Genomic DNA, 18,823 nt, shown 5'->3' with positions numbered 1-18,823 from the left:
TTCCCTTACAGGCTGAACATTTGCAGTGAATAATACTATTCTGTAGCATAGTGAACAAAATAACAATTGGTGGGTGATTGTAAAAGAGTGTTGTACTCATATACAGTTTTAGGTTTATTTACTATGATATTGTGAAGACATGGCCGTCTCTTGTTCTGGTCACTCGAGCTCCTCACCGAAAGTATAGACTGAGGTCCAACAATTGCTCTGATTTGTCTGGCTGCACTGGTCATCACTGAGCACATTGGTCAGTCCTGATTCTCCAGTTACTCAGATGAGGTTACAGGCTTACTGAGGGTTAGAATATGTTCCCTTGTTACAGATATTCCGATCATTGATAACTCATCTAAGTGGTTTGCAATCATTATATATTATAAGAACATAAGAACATAAGCATTTCCTCTGCCGGGTCAGACCAGGGGTCCATCATGCCTGGCAGTCCGCTCCCGCGGCGGCCTTCCAGGTCCATGACCTGAAAGTGTTCCCTACCTAGCCTAAAATGTCCATACCCTATTCGCTCAATGTCCTGTAAGGTAAACCTCTATCTGTACCCTGTTATCCCCTTCGCTTCCAGGAAGTCATCCAGTCCCTTTTTGAACCCCAGAATTGTACTCTGTCTTATCACCTCTCCGGGAAGCGCGTTCCAGGTGTCTTCCACCCGCTGAGTGAAGAAGAACTTCCTTGCATTCGTTATGAATCTGTCTCCTCTCAGTTTTTATGAATGACCTCTTGTTTTAGTTGTCCCTGCTAGTCTAAAGAATCTGTATAGAATAGAAAAAGCTATAAGAAAGAAAAATATTGTAGCATGTGAAAGATAACAAAGAACCGTCTGCTGCAGGCTTCGGGCCCACATTTGAATCAATTGCAAGCATCTAATATCCAGTCCATAATCCATAATCCAGCATTACAGTAGTCTAGTTGATTCACCAGAAGTGTGTGTATTAGAATGTGACTCCTTTCCCGTTTAAGAATTCCCAAACTGAGCAAATTATTTTCAAAATGGAAAAGCATTTCCCTACTGGGTCTGAATGGTGTAATTGAAAGTTCAATTCACTGTCTTAAGTTACCCACATAAGACTGAACATAACATAATAAAATCTTTGCAGGGTCAGCTAAGCGTATTTTTGAGCAACTAATGCTGTATATAGTAGATCAAATGGTGCTATACTAATCCTTTCAGGATTAAATTTAAGCTTATTGGAATGCAGCCAGTCCACACAGAATATCCTGTGGATTGAGGGGGTCCAGCAGAGTCAGAATCTGAATATCAAGCAGGCCAAAGTGGCTATCATTGCTTGAAAAGACGTCTCCCTTGCCTTTTGCTGGACTGTCTGTATCTCAAGGCGAGGTGTTCTTCTTTTGCCTGTCTGTGTATTGGCCCACCCATGGCTCGTGGCCCACCCCCTTGCAGTTTATGGGCTAGAGCACTTAGGTGTGAACATATAACATAGCATTTGCAAATACTGGCACCTCTGACACACACACACGGAACATAAATGTAGGTATACAGTTATAGAATTGTCTTTCTAATGTTCAGTTTTGTGTTTTTATAGGCTTGTTGTTGGGTGATCATGATTGTTTGTTTAGTTATCAAATTCTTGGGGAAGGGGAAATGGGCTATAGACCAGAAATGGAATTGAAGGGGATGCAAGGCTGAAGGTTTGCCTAGGGCACCTAAGGGCAAATTCTATAAGAAGCGCCCAAAAGTTAGGCGTCGATATAGGCACTGTTCAGCGCGATTTGAGTACAATTGGGTGCTGTTTAGTGAATCGCGCTGAGCGACACCTATTTTGGAGGCGCCCGTTAGATAGGCCAGCTCTAGGCACAACTAAAAGTTAGGCGCCCATGCGAGCGCTTAAGCACGCTTAAGAGCAGTGATTATGTAAGAAGGCGCCTAACATGTAGCCACGCCCATGCTTAACGTGCATAGCGCCTATTTTTTTGAAGGCCGCCTAAATTTTTAGAGGCGCCTTGTTACAGAATCGCGCTTTCTTGATAGGCGCCTATGTTTCAATTAGTGCTGATTAAAAAGCTTAATTGAGCTTGTTATTCAATTTAGATAGGCGCCGATCTAGGTGGGCGCCTCCGAAATAGGTGCCTAACTTTAGGCGCTGGTTACGGAATTTGGGCCCTAATACTCTTGCCTAATGGTTGGGCCATTCCTGGTGCAAGGAGTCTTTTCTAGGAGGTCCCAGCAGATTGGAGGAGTGGCCTAGTGGGTAGAGCAGCTGCCTCAGCACCCTAAGGTTGTGAGCTCAATTCCCACTCTGGGCAAGTCACTTAACACTTCGCTGTCTAAAATATGCAAGCCACTTTGATTGTAACCACGCAGGAAAAGCAGTATATCAAGTCATTTACCCTTTACAATCAAGCTATTGTGACAAGATTGCTGAGGCTGACTCTTATTGGAGGATTGAGGCATTATGACATCACAATCTCAGCTCTTGTTATCAGAGGCTGATACTCTTCACACTAAGGGGGAAAGTTAGCAACACCAGCCACTGGGAGTAGAGGAGTGGTCCAGTGGTTAGAGCAGCTGTCTCAGCACCCTGAGGTTGTGAGCTCAATTCCCACTCTGGGCAAGTCACTTAACACTTCACTATCTAAAATATGCAAACCACTTTGATTGTAACCACGCGGAAAAAGCAGTATATCAAGTCCCATCCTCTTTGCTGCCTTGGAGGTAAAAGGCAGATTAGATCCTGGGTAATAATTTGATGCTAATATTCCACTGTCTAAAAATACGACATGTCTGGGTTTTCCTGGACATCAGGTAACCCAAGCAGAGAGCTACTATTGACTGTTTTGAAAGATTCCGAGGGTTTTTTTTTTTTCTACATGAGAGAGAGAACTGCAGTTGGAGTGAGAAGGGAAAGGAAGCAGTTTGGAGTAGGGAGAAGCAGTTTGTTTCTCTCTGGTTAATCTTTTTGGGGGATCATGAAGAAATTTATCTAAGCAGCTGGCTACCTCTATCCATAAAGCTCTGGGGATCAGTATCCCAGAAACCTGAATATACTGGTAAAGGGAGAATTTCTATTTGCCCTGTTTACCCTCCTTTTATCTGATACTGTTCTTCTGGCCTGCCTCCTGTGCATATGGTCAGCCATAGGGTACCATAGGAGGCCAGGGCTATATACATAAGTGGCCATCTCATTTTAGCACCCCGACAATGTGTGGTGAAGTCTGAGCCCAAGTCCTATGATGGGACTTGAACCTATGATCATATAACAAAGGAGAATCTTTGAAAATTGAGTTTTCCTCGTTAATACTAGGTATTGTTATCAATTCTTCACTTACATTTAAGGACCAACTAAACTTGCTTATGAAAAAGTGTTTTTTCATTCTCTGTGCTCTGAGAAGAGTGAGAGCATTTTTTCACCAACAATACTTCTCTGTCTTGGTTCAATCAATCATTTTGTCAAGGTTAGATTACTGCAATTCAGTGTATTTGGGTCTTTCAAAGGTCAGTCTGCAGAGACTTCAATTAATACAGAACACTGCAGCTAAACTTATCTTCGGTAAGAGCAAATTTGATCATGTAACTCCTCTCTGCTCAAGGAATTCCATTGGCTTCCAGCGTATCTCAGAATTCAATTCAAGTGCATTTAAGATCCTATTTGGCATTTTTGCCACTTTGATTCCTTTAGACTGGAATGTTCATAGATCTCATCTTGCCAGAAGTTCTCAAAAATTAAAAACTTACATTTCCCTCTCTCAGTGGTAAAACCAGAACCTTGAAGAGATTTAGTCACTCTTTTTGCTTTTAAATTAACCGAATTCCGGAATGCTTTACCGCTTACATTAAGAAGTTTAGGTTCTTTTGCTTTATTCTGGAAAGCTCTGAAAACTTTTTCGTTTGCTAAACATTTTGGAAATTAATTATTTCAGTCTACTTTTCCTTGTCAAGTTTATGTATTATGTATTACATTCTTGTTAACCGAGTCGAGCTCCTCTTGGTTGATGACTCAGTCTATAAAACTAAGTTTTAGTTTAGTTTAGAAGCCTTGTGAAGCACCCATAAGTGAAATACATGAACAAGTTCTCAGACACGGCAGCTTCAGTCTCTGGACTGGTCGTGCAGTTTGTGAATCACATGCTTACGAGGAACATAAAGGAAAGGCAAGAACACGAGAGCAATAGTGCGCTCCATTATTTCCAAAGAAGTGACTCAACGTTTACCGTTACTAAAGTGTCAAGTCTGGAAGGAAGAGGAGGCATTAATGGGATATGCCAGCATCTCATGGCAATTAATCACACACTTCAGGCACTCAAAAATGTGCTTACAATTGGATGATATATCTATGAAGTCAAAGAATGTAGTAGAACATGAGTTTTCGAGACAGTCTTTTTTAGATTAGATATCACACCATAATAAGGTACATAGACTACAGCGTGCGGGACAACCACACGCCGACAAAGCCACTCGGACAAATGTGCGCAGGACGTCAGCACGCCGAATTAAAAGTTAACTTTAAAGCGCTCCAAGGGATTTTAGGGGAGGGAATTGCCGCTGCCGTGGGGGGGGGGAACCTCCCCCATTTCAGAGGAAAGTGTAATTTTTCCCCCAATGGCAGCAGCAACACTCCTAAGTAAATTGGGGGGTTCCCCCCCACACATACACCCTCAGAGCGCTTTAAAGTTCACTTTGTAATCCATCCTGCGTGCATTTGTCCGAGCGGCTTTGTCAGCGTGCGATTGTCCCGCGCGCTTTTAACTCGTCACCCCCTCCCCCCCATAATAAAGGTGGTAAGTGCTCCCGTGCTAACTCTTTGCAGGTACCACATACTATTGACAACATTACCATACAATCTGCAAATAAATATATTTAACCCTTTATTTGGCATTGTACTCAAAAGCAACGTGTGTCTTCTAAGGCTCTTATGGGAGATCTGCGTCTCCAAATGCCTGTTGCTTGGCATTGTTGCTCTCATTCAACATCAAGTTACATAAAGCAGCCATTTTACTATCTGTCAAATAAAGGATTAGAAATACACAAACACACCATAAGTCCTGCATTCAATTTGGGTTTAACGCATAGTCAAATCCGACTTTGTTAGACATGCTTCGCGGCTTCCTTGAAAAAACATCTTACTTCTCCTTCTGAAAACTATTGAAATCAATTCTATGTATCAACACTATGGAACTCTGGGGGTCTTTTACTAAGGCGCTAGTTGATTTAGTGCCCGCTAAATCGGCTAGCGTGCATTAGTAATAATAATTTAATAATTTAATTTTTTGTATACCGCTATACCGGAAGTTCAAAGCGGTTCACAACAAGAGAATACATACAATCAGTAAATAGAATACATGATAAGACAGTCGATAAAGAATACATCAGGAAGCATGGAGAGATAAACCAATGACCATTGTTAAATGAGCTCATATCAAACAGCCGTGTCTTTAGTGATTTTCAAAAATCTAGGTAGGACGAAGCTTCTCGTGTATGTTTTCCAAGCCAAGTATTCAGTTTGGCGGCCTGGAATGAGAGAATTCTGTCGAAGAACTTCTTGTATTGGCATGATTTTAAAGCAGGATAGTTAAATAAGTTTATTCTGCTCATACTCTCATTTGAGTTATTTCAAGAAAACTGAGAAGCAAGATAGTCTGGTAGCATTTCAAAGGCTGCTTTATAGCAGATACAAGAAAACTTGAACAGAACTCCGGACTCCACCGTCAACCAGTGAAGTTTTTGGTAAAACGGAGTGATGTGCTCTATGCGATACTCCCCATAATCCACAAACGAGCATCTCCCACTAATGACAATTTCTCCGTCCAACTATTCACACCTTATTTCGTTTTCATTTTTCTGGGTTTGTCTTATTTTGTATTTCCTATTTCTTTTCTCCTGCCTGATATAGTAATTTATATGTATCTTGTTAGATTTACTATTCCATCTTTTTCTCTACAATGTAGAGGCTTCACTTTCCCTGGCTCTCTACATCAATCTCATCTTCTTCCTTCTTTCTATTTTTATCTTTGAATACACTTCTCCCTCTGTATCTGGCCTGCAAATATTTTTAAAAAACGCGAATAATATTTGGGCCGGTTCTGCCCCTAATCCCCATTTCTCCCCGGCTATTTTAAGCCCTGTAAGCCCCCCCTTAAGCCTTACCTGGTGGTCTAGCGGATTTTTGGGGCAGGAGCGATCTTCCCACGCTCCTGCCCCTTGCAGATCGCTCACAGGAAATGTCTGCCTTGAGCTCCCATAGTCTCTCGAGCCATTTCCTGTGAGCTCTCTGCACGGGGCAGGAGCGTGGGAAGATCGCTCCTGCCCCAAAAACCCACTAGACCACCAGGTAAGGCTTAAGGGGGGGGGCTTACAGGGCTTAAAATAGCCCAAAAAATTTAAATGTTTTTTAGTTGTAAAATCGCGAATAACCGAATCCGCGGATGCTGTAACCGCGGATTCGGAGGGGGAAGTGTATATGAATGAAGTTCTTTTAGGCGCTTTAGTTTAGATTGTGAGCCCATTCAGGACAGAGAGTGAAGTTCAAAGTGCTTAATATATTTACCCTCTATTTTACGAGAGCTTGGACAAGGATCCGGGTAGTGTGCTCAGAGAGGAAGGGGCGAATTTTGATGATACTGAAGCGATCGAAGCGACAGGTCTTAGCAGCTTGTTGGATATGAATAGAAAATGAGAGGTCAGAATTGAAGATAACTCCAAAATTGCAAGCAGAGGAGACTGGAACAATGACAGTATTATTTACCGAGAAGAAGAAAGAAGGAGGAGGAGCAGAGGGTTTAGGAGGAAAGAAGAGCACCTCAGTCTTGGACATATTTAGTTTCAGATGACGGCAGGACATCCAGGCAGCAATGTCAGCCAAACAAGCAGAGACTTTTTCATGGACTTTAGGAAAAATTTCAGGTATAGAGAGGTAGATCTGGGAGTCATCAGCATATAGGTGATACTGGAAGCCATGGGAGGAGATCAGGGCACCAAAGGAAGAAGTGTAGAGAGAGAAGAGAAGAGGTCTTAAGACAGAACTCTGCGGTACGCCAACTGCTAGTGGTGTAGCTTCTCTCTCTTTCCCACTGCCCTCATGAGTTAGAGGAACATGGGGGAGATGAAAGCATCCCCATATGTATGATCCTATGCTACTTTGCACATCAAACACCCCAAAACCAGACTGGCAGCCAACAGTATCACTAGGGTGTTTACAATGTCAGGATGTTACAGTGTCTAGAACAGGGGTCTCAAAGTCCCTCCTTGAGGACTGCAATCCAGTTGGATTTTCAGGATTTCCCCAATGAATATGCATGAGATCTATTTGCATGCACTGCTTTCAATGTATATTAATTGGGGAAATCCTGAAAACCCAACTGGATTGTGGCCCTCAAGGCTTTGAGATCCCTGGTCTAGAATGATACACTCTAGTCACATAGGTCTTCCTTTCCAGCCCCATGAACAATAGAGGATTTAGAAACACAGAAAAATGAAGGCAGATAAAGACCATAGGGCCTATCCACTCTGCCCATCTATTTTCCCTTCATCTCCCTTAGAAATCCTATGTACTTGTCCCGGCTTTCAGTTCAGCCAGAGTACCTGAGTGGTGAGAAAAACATAAGAACATAAGAATTGCCGCTGCTGGGTCAGACCAGTGGTCCGTCGTGTCCAGCAGTCCGCTCACACAGCGGCCCTTAGGTCAAAGACCAGCGCCCTAACTGAGACTAGCCTCACCTGCGTACGTTCTGGTTCAGCAGGAACTTGTCGAACTTTGTCTTGAATCCCCGGAGGATGTTTTCCCCTATAACAACCTCCGGAAGAGCGTTCCAATTTTCCACCACTCTCTGGGTGAAGAAGAACTTCCTTACGAGAATAATGTAGTGTAATTCAGCTCCGCACTGTATGAGTCTCTCTAGAAGCTGTGAGGTTCATTCCTTTCCCTTCACCCCACAAACTGTTTGCAGTAAAGAAAACACAACGTACTTGGCTATAAGTCTCTCAAACAGACTGTTGTTCTTTCAGTCAAGAAGCCAAAAACAATGGAGAAGGTCACAGAGCAACAAGTGCTGTCATGAAGTCACAAACTAGAGCTCACCACGGCTTCAAAGCACCCTGGAAGAGGGCAACGGGAGCTCAGAGTAATGGAGACCAGCCATTTTCCTATCTAGCCCAGTAAATATTTGCAGACTACCAGCAAGTCAGTGAATCATTCGGTTCATATCAAGAGGATCAATTTGATATGTACAGTGCAAAGTCTCATTTTCTTTCTGTTAAGCAAACTTTTTTTTTTTTTTTTTGTGACTGTGTGTGTTTCAATAAGTAAAACATTCCCCTGCTGTTTATTAAGCACTGCCATCCAGGGTTTAGCAAAATTTCACAAAATATCACCAGGTAACCCAGCTCAGCTCTGATCATGAGCTGGTATTTTATACCCACATTTGCAAAGCACTCTCCATGTCTGATACATATGTGACCCCCCCCCCCCCCCGCCCTGAAAAATGTCTCTGCCATAGAGATAGTGGTGTTGGATTTTTCAGGAGGCTAGAAGAGAAAAGTGGAAGGTGTAGAGGTCCCTGTTCCCAAGAGGAGGAGAGAGGTTGTAAGAGGAAAGTGTGAGTTAAACTCAAGACTTCTGGTTGATCCTGATTCTCCAGCAAAAGCCAGGTGTACTGAGGGAGACTCCTATTGGGTCCTGAGAGAAGACAAAGAGCAAAGAATTAAAAGAAAAAAAAAGTATTTTGGGGGAAAAAGAGAGGAGTCACAGGGAGGCTCCAGGGCTTGGTTGTCCTTATTCTCCTGCCAATGCCCTTAATACTGAGGGAGATCTCTTTGTGGTTCCAAGCAGGAGGATGGACAGAGACTTAACTGCCATGATCAATTGAGAGAGAAGAAACGTGGCTAGACTGTTGTGAAATGTTTGTTTGAACCTGATGACTGCCAGCAGTGAAGGAATTGTAAATAGTTAAGTTTGAAACCTGAAATCAAGTTAAATAAAGAGTTCCAGTTTGTTTCAGTTATCCACTGGCCTTTACCTGCTTCTTTAAACCAAGGGTGGGAGAGGCTGAGAACTGCGACTGAGACCCAGGATTCTAGCTCCACCGGCCTACCGGAGTTATCTGGCTCTGGCCTACTCCCAAGCTTAGGGTTACCAGATTTTTGGTAAAGAAAAAAAATGGCTGTGTGGCTCCACCCCATTCTGCACCCTGGCCATGCCTTACTCTGCCCCAGGCTCCACCCCATTCTGTCCCCAGCCCTGCCTCATTCTGCCCCCCAACTGCGGCCATACACAAACCTCATCTCTTCAGGGCAAATCTGGAAGGCATCGTGATGACATAAGAACATAATAAATGCAGCTGCTGGGTCAGACCAGTGGTCCATCACACGGCAGCCCTTTGGTCAAAGACCAGCGCCCTAACTGAGACTAGTCCTACCAGCGCACGTCCTTGTTCAGCAGGAACTTGTCTAACTTTGTCTTGAATCCCTAGAGAGCGTTCCGGTTTTCCACCACTCTCTGGGTGAAGAAGAACTTTCTTAAGTTTGTACAGAATCTATCCCCTTTCAACTTTAAAGAGTGCCTTCTCGTTCTCCCTACCTTGGAGAGGGTGAACAACCTGTCCTTAACTACTAAGTCTATCCCCCTTCAGTACCTTGAATGTTTCAATCATGTCTCCTCTGTTCGAGGGAGAAGAGGCCCAGTTTCTCTAATCTTTCGCTGTACAGCAGCTCCTCCAACCCTTTAACCATCTTAGTCGCTTTTCTCTGGACCCTTTTGAGTAGTACCATGTCTTTCTTCATGTATGGCGACCAGTGCTGTATGCAGTACTCCAGGTGAGGACGCACCATGGCCCAATACAGCGGCATGATAACCTTCTCTGATCTGTTCGTGATCTCCTTCTTTATCATTCCTTGCATTCTGTTTGCCCTTTTTGCCACGGTCGCACATTGTGTAGACGGCTTCATCGACTTGTCGATCAGAACTCCCAATTCCCTTCCCTGGGAGGTCTCTCCAAGTATCGTCCCGAACATCCTGTATTCATGCATGAGATTTTTGTTACCGACATGCATCACTTTACACTTATCCACGCTGAACCTCATCTGCCATGTCGATGCCCATTCCTCAAGCCTGATTATGTCATGATGCAGATCTTCGCAATCCCCCTGCGTCTTCAATACTCTGAATAACTTCGTATCATCCACAAATTTAGTCACCTCGCTTGTCGTACCTATGTCCAGATCGTTTATAAAGATGTTGAAAAGCACAGGTCCAAGCACCAAGTCCTACGGCACCCCACTGGTGACGCTCTTCCAGTCCGAGTATTGTCCATTTACCCCCATTCTCTGTTTCCTATGCTCCAGCCAGTATTTAATCCACGTGAGTATTTCACCCTCGATTCCATGGCTTGCAATTTTCCGAAGTAGTCGTTCATGCGGAACCTTGTCGAACGCATTCTGAACGTCCAGATATACAATAATGTCGACCTGGTCACCCTTGTCTATCTGCCTGTTTACTCCCTCGAAAAAGTGCATATGTGTGATATCACCACGTCATGCATGAGATAGATTTATATACTAAGGAAGTGGTGCATACAAATTGATCCCATGAATATTCATTGTGGATATCCTGAAACCATGACTGACTGGAGTTCCCCCAGGAAAGCTTTGGGAATCACTGGTTTACATGTTTTCAGCTGGAAAAGCAGATATACCTCAGAAAATTTCTCCATCAGTATTTTCCTGTTGAGTCGCACCGAACCCCTTGCTACTTTTCACATTTTGGCTGCAGGTTGACAGAGCACTTGAGGATGGGAAATGTGTTTACCTCTAAACTAAACTAAACTAAACCTTAAGTTTGTATACCGCATCATCTCCACAGAAGTAGAGCTCGACACGGTTTACAGGAGTTACAAAAGAAAGGAGTTACAATGGGAAAGAAGAAGAGCTTGGCAATAAGGGGAGAGAGAAGAGGTTAGATGTAGAGGAGAGGGAGGGAGTGGTTACATTTTGGAGAAAAGCCAAGTTTTCAAATGTTTTCTGAAGTGTTGGAGGGAGGTCGCGCTCCGGAGAGGGGCGGATAAGCTGTTCCACAGCTCGGTGATCTTGAAGAGGAGGGATGTTCCAAGTTTACCTGTATGGGAAATGCCTTTTAAAGAGGGGAATGATAGTATGAATTTCTGAGAGGATCTGGTGGAGTTGGGATTTGCGGAGAGCCAGGATAGTGGAAACAGGGGAGGAAGGATACCGTGTAATGACTTGAAGGTTAGGCAGGCGCATTTGTAATGGGCCCTGAGGAAAACTGGGAGCCAGTGAAGCTTAGATAGAACCTCTCTGGTTCAGAACTACATCTCTGCACAGAAAGTGAGGAATAGTAGGGAAATAGCTCCTGTATCTGCTACCCAGATAAGTCTAACTGACTAAGCAATGAGAGATTCTGCAGTAAGGTTGTCCTATATTATCTGGCCATGAATATTGTCAGTATATGGATAAGAGTGAAAGCTGCCAGTGCACCTGGCTATTCAGCACTAATATGTAGATATCTGGTTATGCTGGGTTTTTTTTATAATTTATATTCCGCTTATCCTACAATTCTATGTGGATTAAAAATTATTCAGGCACTCAAGCATTATTCCCTAACTGTCCCAGTGGGCTCCCACTCTATCTAATGTACCTGGGGCAATGGGGACTAAGTGATTTGCCCAGGGTCACAAGGAGCAGTGGAGGATTCAAACCCACCACCTCGGGGTGCCGAGGCTGTAACTCTAACCACTGCACCAAATGCTTAATTGGATTAAGAGTTAAGACTAAGATCACATGATTAGTGTTTAAATCAACTTATGGCATTACCTCAGAGAGATTTGCATATTTGTTGAAAATGCCTATTCAATTTACAATTACCCAAATTTACTCACTTGTTCATATTTCTTTTTAGTTTATGATATTTTATTTTTAAATCTCATTCATTGTTTTGCCACTTGGTTTTTGTTTCCTATTTTATTTTATTATTTAATTTCATTTAAATTTCCCAAGAATTCTATAGTTTCAACGGTTCTCCCTTCTGCTTCTGTTTCCTATCTCCCCTCTTTTCAACCTTTCAAAGTCCTTTAGATCATTGTAGTCCTATTAGAATGTTTATTTTCCTATTTTTCTCATCTATCACTATTTTATTTCTTCATTACTCTACTAATTGTCATTTTTTCCAGGTACTTTAGTTAGATTGTGAGCCTTCGGGACAGTAAGGGAAATTCTAAGTACCTATTTTACTTATAATTTTAATGTACCCTATTGTCTATTTTTCTGTAAACCGCTTAGAATCCTAACGGAGTTTAGCGGTATCTAATATAATAAAGAGCTAGCCGCGCATGCGCACTCTTATTTGCGTGTTCTGTGCGCTGTAGGTCTGTGGCCGAAAGAGTGCGCATGCGCGGCTAATACGTCACCTCCACAAGCCGGACCGCAGCCAGACGACGATCTCTGTTCCTCCTGCCGCCGCCAATCTCTGTTTCTCCTTTGCCGCCCACCCCCTTCTCTTCCCGCGGGCCCGAATGGCGATTCCAGCAGCGTGTACATCAGTCTTCACACGCTGCTTCGGGCCCTTCTACTGCCCTGATTTGCTCTGCCGCGTCTCTGATGATGTCATCAGGGACGTGCCAGAGTAAATCAGGGCAGTAGAAGGGCGGCTTAGACTTAGTTGTACAGCATGTATAACCGAAAGTTTTACAACAGAGTCTAGACGGATCTTGGACGTTGTGACTTAGACCATGTAAAACATGGTCTAAGTCACAAAAACTCACCTAAAGTCACCAGATAAGCACTGCAAACACATAAAACAGACCCCCACACACTACCCCAGTGATCACCAACCCCCCCCATAAAAATTTTTATCATAACTTTAAAATTCATCCTCCAGCCCATCATCACCTGGCCACCTGGCATAGGAAAGCCTAGTCGTCCAGCCCAGAGGCAGCTTAAGTCAGCTTGGGGGTGGGTTAGGGACTCATGGAGAGGAGGCCCCATGCCCATAAGCCACTGAAATCACTGCATTGATACTTAAACATGTGCACTACCCTATACACCCCCAAAACCCTTTTTTACTGGCATATAAGTGGCTCCTGCAGCCATAAGGGCTATTGGGGTGATAGATAAGTGGGTCTAGGGGATTCTGGAGGTGGTTTTCGGGGCTCAATGTAACATATAAGGGAGCTGTAGGGAGGAGAAGACATGGCACCCTTTTTGTGAACTTCACAGCAGTGCCCTGTAAGGTACCTCACTATTTAGGTGGCATGTCTGGGTGTGCAGTCTATCACTTTGCAGACCCCTCCCACGTCCAACAGGGCTTGTTATAGGCGTTTTGGACTTGGACGGAAATTTGGACGAAAATGTGGTATAAAGATAGACGATTTAGTGGCTTGGACGATCAGATTGGCAGGACGTATAATTAGATGATTTTCAAAACGAAAAAAAAGTTGGACGTATCTTTCGAAAATGTGTCTTAAGCTGTTTTTTTTACTTTGGACGACTTGCGAGATGGACATAAACATAGAAACATAGAAGATGACGGCAGAAAAGGGCTATAGCCCATCCAGTCTGCCCACTCTAACAACCCCACCCCCTTGAATTTACCCCCCTAGAGATACCACGTGTGTATCCCCTCTACATTTTATTACCCTCCTAGAGATCCCACATGTGTATCCCATTTCCTTTTAAAGTCCGGCACGCTGCTGGCCTGAATCACTTGAAGTGGAAGTTCATTCCAACGATCGACCACCCTTTTGGTGAAGAAGAACTTCCTGGTGTCACCATGAAATTTCCCACCCCTGATTTTCAGCGGATGTCCTCTTGTGGCCGAGGGACCTTAAAAAAAGAAGATATCATCCTCCACCTCAATACGGCCGATGATATATTTAAACGTCTCTATCATGTCTCCTCTCTCTCTACGTTCTTCGAGTGAGTATAGCTGCAATTTATTCAGCCTTCCCTCATACGGGAGATCTTTGAGTCCCGAGACCATCCTGGTGGCCATTCTCTGAACCGACTCAACTCTCAGCACATCTTTTTTGGTAATGTGACCTCCAGAATTGTACACAATATTCCAGATGAGGCTCCTCCAAGTTTATTAAAATTTGATATTCCACCACATCTTGCAAAAGTTCTAATTACATATAAAATACAAAGTTAAAACTAAAAAAGAATTCACGTGACATAAAGAAAAGACCTAAGCTCTTCATTCATATTTAAGATACAATCAGAATCCATTCTCGCAAAAAAAAATTACTCAGTGGATTAGTTGCCTGTGAATCTCTTGAATTAATTAATATGTTCATTCAGAATAGAATCAATACCAAAAGCCTTTTGAGAAAAAAAAAATGTTTTCAGTCATTTTTTTAATGATTTATGATTCAATTCCATTGACTATAAAGAAGAATGCCTTTTGTATGTTGATTCCTATTTCGTTCTATACACCGATGGAAGGATTAGCCTATTGACCCGTAAAGATCTTAACGTTTAATTTGGGGTATATGGAATAGTCAAAGATTGCAGATAGCACGGTTCAGAAGTATGTCGTGCTTTATGCGTCAATACGAATACAGTACTCCCCCGAAATTCCCATTGCCCCAGATACATTAGATAGATTGTGAGCCCACCGGGACAGACAGGGGAAAATGCTTAAGTACCTGAATAAATTCATGTAAACTGTTCTGAACTCCCCTGGCAGAACAGTATAGAAAATTTAATAAATAAATGAATAGTACATAGGCATGAGCTAAAACCACATTTCTTTATCATGCAATTCATGAAAGCCTTAGCACTAATTAGTTCACAGGCTCCCTAAATTTGGGCTGGTTGGATGCACTTTTGGCCACCAGCACCATCCTACTGATGAGATATAATTCACAGAAATGAGTCAATCCAGCAAAAAGATGTCACTTAATCATTATGTACCAACATCATCAAATTACCCAGTCTTAAGAGGGAGACTTGTTGGCAAGTCCTGGTTTTCATTTGAATGGCACTTGCACTCCCTGAATCTATCCACTGAAATCAATGCTGCAGGGTCCAGAAAACATCATCAGGACAGAGTTTTTTAAAATCCAGAACTGGCTTAAAAGCTCCCTTCTGGAACTGGGTAACTTGTCTGATTGGTATATTTAAGTGGACTAACATTGACCGATTTGCTTCTCATGTGCTGTTAACTCTAGAGTCTCTAGACTCTTTGCTTACAATTGGCCATATAAACCCCCCCCCCCCCTCCCCAGCTGTGGCTGTAATATTTAAATCCACAATTTACAACTTTAACCAGGCGCCGCTGGTTTGTTTTCCTTCCCTATTAGTAGAAATGCTACTTGATTTCATCTTTGCCCAACAGGATCGATCCAGTCCTGGGTTTACCCAACTGCATGCAAGGACTTTTCCAGTTGCATTCCTTAAAATCACAAAAACTACAGTCCTGTCAGGCAACTCTGGCGCCAGTTGGCAATCCTACCTGTTTTCAGAGATTAGTGACCGTTAAAAACAGCAGAAACAGAGAAAAAAAAAAAATCTTACAGGAGCGAATGCAGGGCAGCTGTCATTCTCACCCACCAAACCCTTCACATTTGTTCATACACTGGAAGTGTTCTCATAGATTTGACGTCAAAATAATAACAACTCCCCAGTTATTAAACAATCATTTTAAAAAAAATGTTTTGGGAGAGTGTGGCGTAGTGGTTAAAGCTACAGCCTCAGCACCCTGGGGTTGTGGGTTCAAGCTCTCGCTGCTCCTTGTGACCCTGGGCAAGTCACTTAATCCCCTCGTTGCCTCAGGTACACTAGATAGATTGTGAGCCCACCGGGACAGACAGGGAAAAATGCTTGAGTACCTGAATAAACTCATGTAAACTGTTCTGAGAACGGTATCGAAAATGGAATAAATAAAACCCTACCTTCCGCTGTCCTTTTTTTCAGAGGATTTTAAATGCCCTTCTGAATTCAAGCTCTAAGCAATCTAAATAGCCAGCGTGTGTGTGTGGACTCCACACTATAAAGACTCTCACCAGCTTCTTTCACACCAAGGTTTTGGTTCTAAACTTGTCCTAAACTTTTCTTAGTGCTAAAACCAGTCAACAAAGCCGAGGTGATCCATTACTGAACTCTGATTAGCTTTCTTAAAAAGTTTCTCAGTCTATCTCCTACTGAAAAAGGGATTAGCATTTGTAACTAGTCGAAGATAGATAGTGATATAAAGATTGCATTTCTACTCTTAGGCATTTCCAGTTGATTCCTAAATTCATTCACAGTGCCAAGAAAATCACTTATTAGATATGTAAATCCGGCAAATGGATAAATCCTTCCTGGTTCTGTACAAAAAAAAAAATTGCTTGAATGAAAGTTATCAGCTTGATTTGATTTATTTAGTTAGTTAGTTTTGCATTTTTATAGCACTTTATATAGTCTAAGTGGTTTACATTTTTGGAAAAAGAAAGAAAAAGCCCTAAACTTACCAGAAGTCTTTGAAAGGAAAGTGAGCCATACATGCCTGGCTATAAGTTTGAACTCTTTAATACTGATCAGCACCCAAGCTCAATGGGAAAAGGTACTTACAGCTGAAGATCCCGTTAGAGCATCAACGCCAGCGACTTTCTGCTTATCCTACTGGATCCCACTGGGCCCTTTTCCTATTTATCAGTTCTTCAGATGCAGTGTAGGCTCCAGACACTCTGCAGAGCTCAGCCCCAGCTCTATCTGACACACCAGCTTCCCACACAGCCCTCCCTAGGGTCACAGGCAGGGCAGTTGCAGGCAGGCATAAATCAAACACTAACTGGATCTTCCAGGACAGAGGCCACTGGGACCCTCCGCGTCACTCTGCCAGTGCTCCTCACTCCAGAGTTAATAAGTATTTGACTTTCTTCACTTTCATCCATTTCTCCCCCTTTAGTGCCGGAATCCCCGGTGCATTCATAGATTACAAGCGTTGTCAAAGTAGCCTAATGGTAAGACATTCCGATGAAAGTATTCCCAGGGTTACAGATGTTTTGTGGTTTGCAACATCTGGAACCTCTGAGTAAAAGCTCCCCTACCACATAAAACCGGCAACTTGTGGGCATGAGTTGGTCTTACTGTAGGTGCACAATTTTTCCCTTAAGGACATCAAGCTGACAGTTAAATTATTTTTATTTTTTTTGGGGGGGTGGCTGTGCATGTAGTAAAGGAAACTGTGCAATCTATGCATGGAAACTTTTATGCAATATCAGTGAATGAGTTGCTGCGATTCGAATTCACGCCCAGCTGTTTGTTTCACTTTGCTAAAATATGAGCAAAAAGGTCTCTTCAGGCTTAAATCTCTCTGAAACAAGCAATGCACCTAGTTACCGGTGGGAAGCTTGTGTGCAATAGTTTTTTTATGAGGCTCGCTTGCAGATGAGAACTGGTGGTGCTATTGGGAAAAGCAAGATACAGACATAGGTAGAGATAGATAGAATTCACTAATACACTACTATATAGAAACATAGAAGATGACGGCAGATAAGGGCCATAGCTCATCAGGTCTGCTCACTCTACTGACTCACCCCCAAGTCTACTATCCTAGGGATCCCACTCCTGGTGACAGGTTCCCTTGGCTTAACCCTCTAAGGGATCCCACATGGGCATCCCATTTGCTCTTAAATTCTTGCACGCTGTTTGCCTCGATCACCTGCACTGGGAGCTCGTTCCAAGGATCAACCACTCTGTCGGTGAAGAAATATTTCCTGGTGTCGCCATGAAGTTTCCTAGTTTTTGTTGTTGCCTATTCGTTTAAGTGTGATTTCATTATTAGTATAAGTAATGCACAGAGAGGACAATTTTCTAAGGGATTCAGCTGGATATCCATAGAACTATCCAACCAGATGAGAGGTTTGCAAAGTTGACTCCAACTGAGTGGGTAACTATTGTCATGCATTAGGCAGCCATATTTACCCATAGAGAGCAATTACGTTAGGGGGGGAGGAGTTTAGTTTATTTAATTTATAACATTTTATTGAAGAAATCAAATAAATATACAATAATATAATACAAAAAGATATTCATTATTCCATACATATTTCTTTCATTCATTAAAGGTTTGATAAACTACTTTTCGGGCAATACTGCACATCATAGTGGTTAAGAAATCAAGTTTCAATTCTATTTAGGTTTACGACCTCGCCTATTGGCAGAAAATGCCTTCTAGGTGGCTTACAAAGATTCACTAGGAAGGAATCGTGAGGAGGGTAACACAAAAGGGTATCCATTTTGTGTCTCAGAAAATCATGTAATATAGATAAAGATTTGAGGCGTATCTAGCTAAAAAAGGTGATAGATTTCCACAGTTCCAAAGTAAATGGTGTTCTCTTAAGATTTATTTGCGAGGCTCCGACTTTTGATTTCCCTTTCTGCTATCTTTTGGCTCCTCTTTTTCTTCATCCTTTCTTTTCCTCTCCTTGATATCGGGTCAGATATAGGTCCATGTCTTATTTTAGCATTTCTCTATATAGATAATTGTTACTTTCGTGTGAGATTTTTCATATATATCCTGTTACGCATAAGGAATGCAGTTCGGTTTGCTCAATATGCTTTATTATGTATTGTTTTTGGTTTCCATCTCACATCGAATGTTATTACATGTATTATAAAATCTTTCAATAAAAAAAACCCTTGACTTAAAAAAGAAAATCATGTCATACATATAAAAGAAAAACAAGAAACCAGGGGAACATAAGTGCATATGGCATTTTCAAATATACATACATACCCCCCCCCAAAAAAAAAATAATAATAATAAAAAAAACACCCAAGGAAATAGCAGATGAGTAGTTTAAAGCTACATGTACTTTTGCATCTGTAGATGAAAAACTTGTCTGGAGTCTGTGATGTGTTGGGCAC

The 18,823-nt window shown here is 42.4% G+C and overlaps 1 protein-coding gene across 2 annotated transcripts in view; it reads right to left on the bottom strand.

Annotated features, from left to right (window-relative positions):
* Positions 1-16,580, bottom strand: part of LOC117347657 (bile acid receptor-like) — a 55,747-nt gene extending 39,167 nt beyond the window's left edge. For both annotated transcript variants that reach the window (XM_033918861.1, XM_033918862.1), the window contains exon 1: positions 16,523-16,580. The gene's annotated coding sequence lies outside the window, so the exon portion shown is untranslated. The remainder of the gene's footprint in view (positions 1-16,522) is intronic.
* Between the last annotated feature and the right edge of the window lie 2,243 nt (positions 16,581-18,823).

Source organism: Geotrypetes seraphini, chromosome 13 (genome assembly GCF_902459505.1).
Source record: "Geotrypetes seraphini chromosome 13, aGeoSer1.1, whole genome shotgun sequence".
NCBI classification, from domain to species: Eukaryota; Metazoa; Chordata; class Amphibia; order Gymnophiona; family Dermophiidae; genus Geotrypetes; species Geotrypetes seraphini.
Note: the sequence above shows the minus strand (reverse complement) of the source record. Positions and strands in the feature narration are given on the sequence as shown.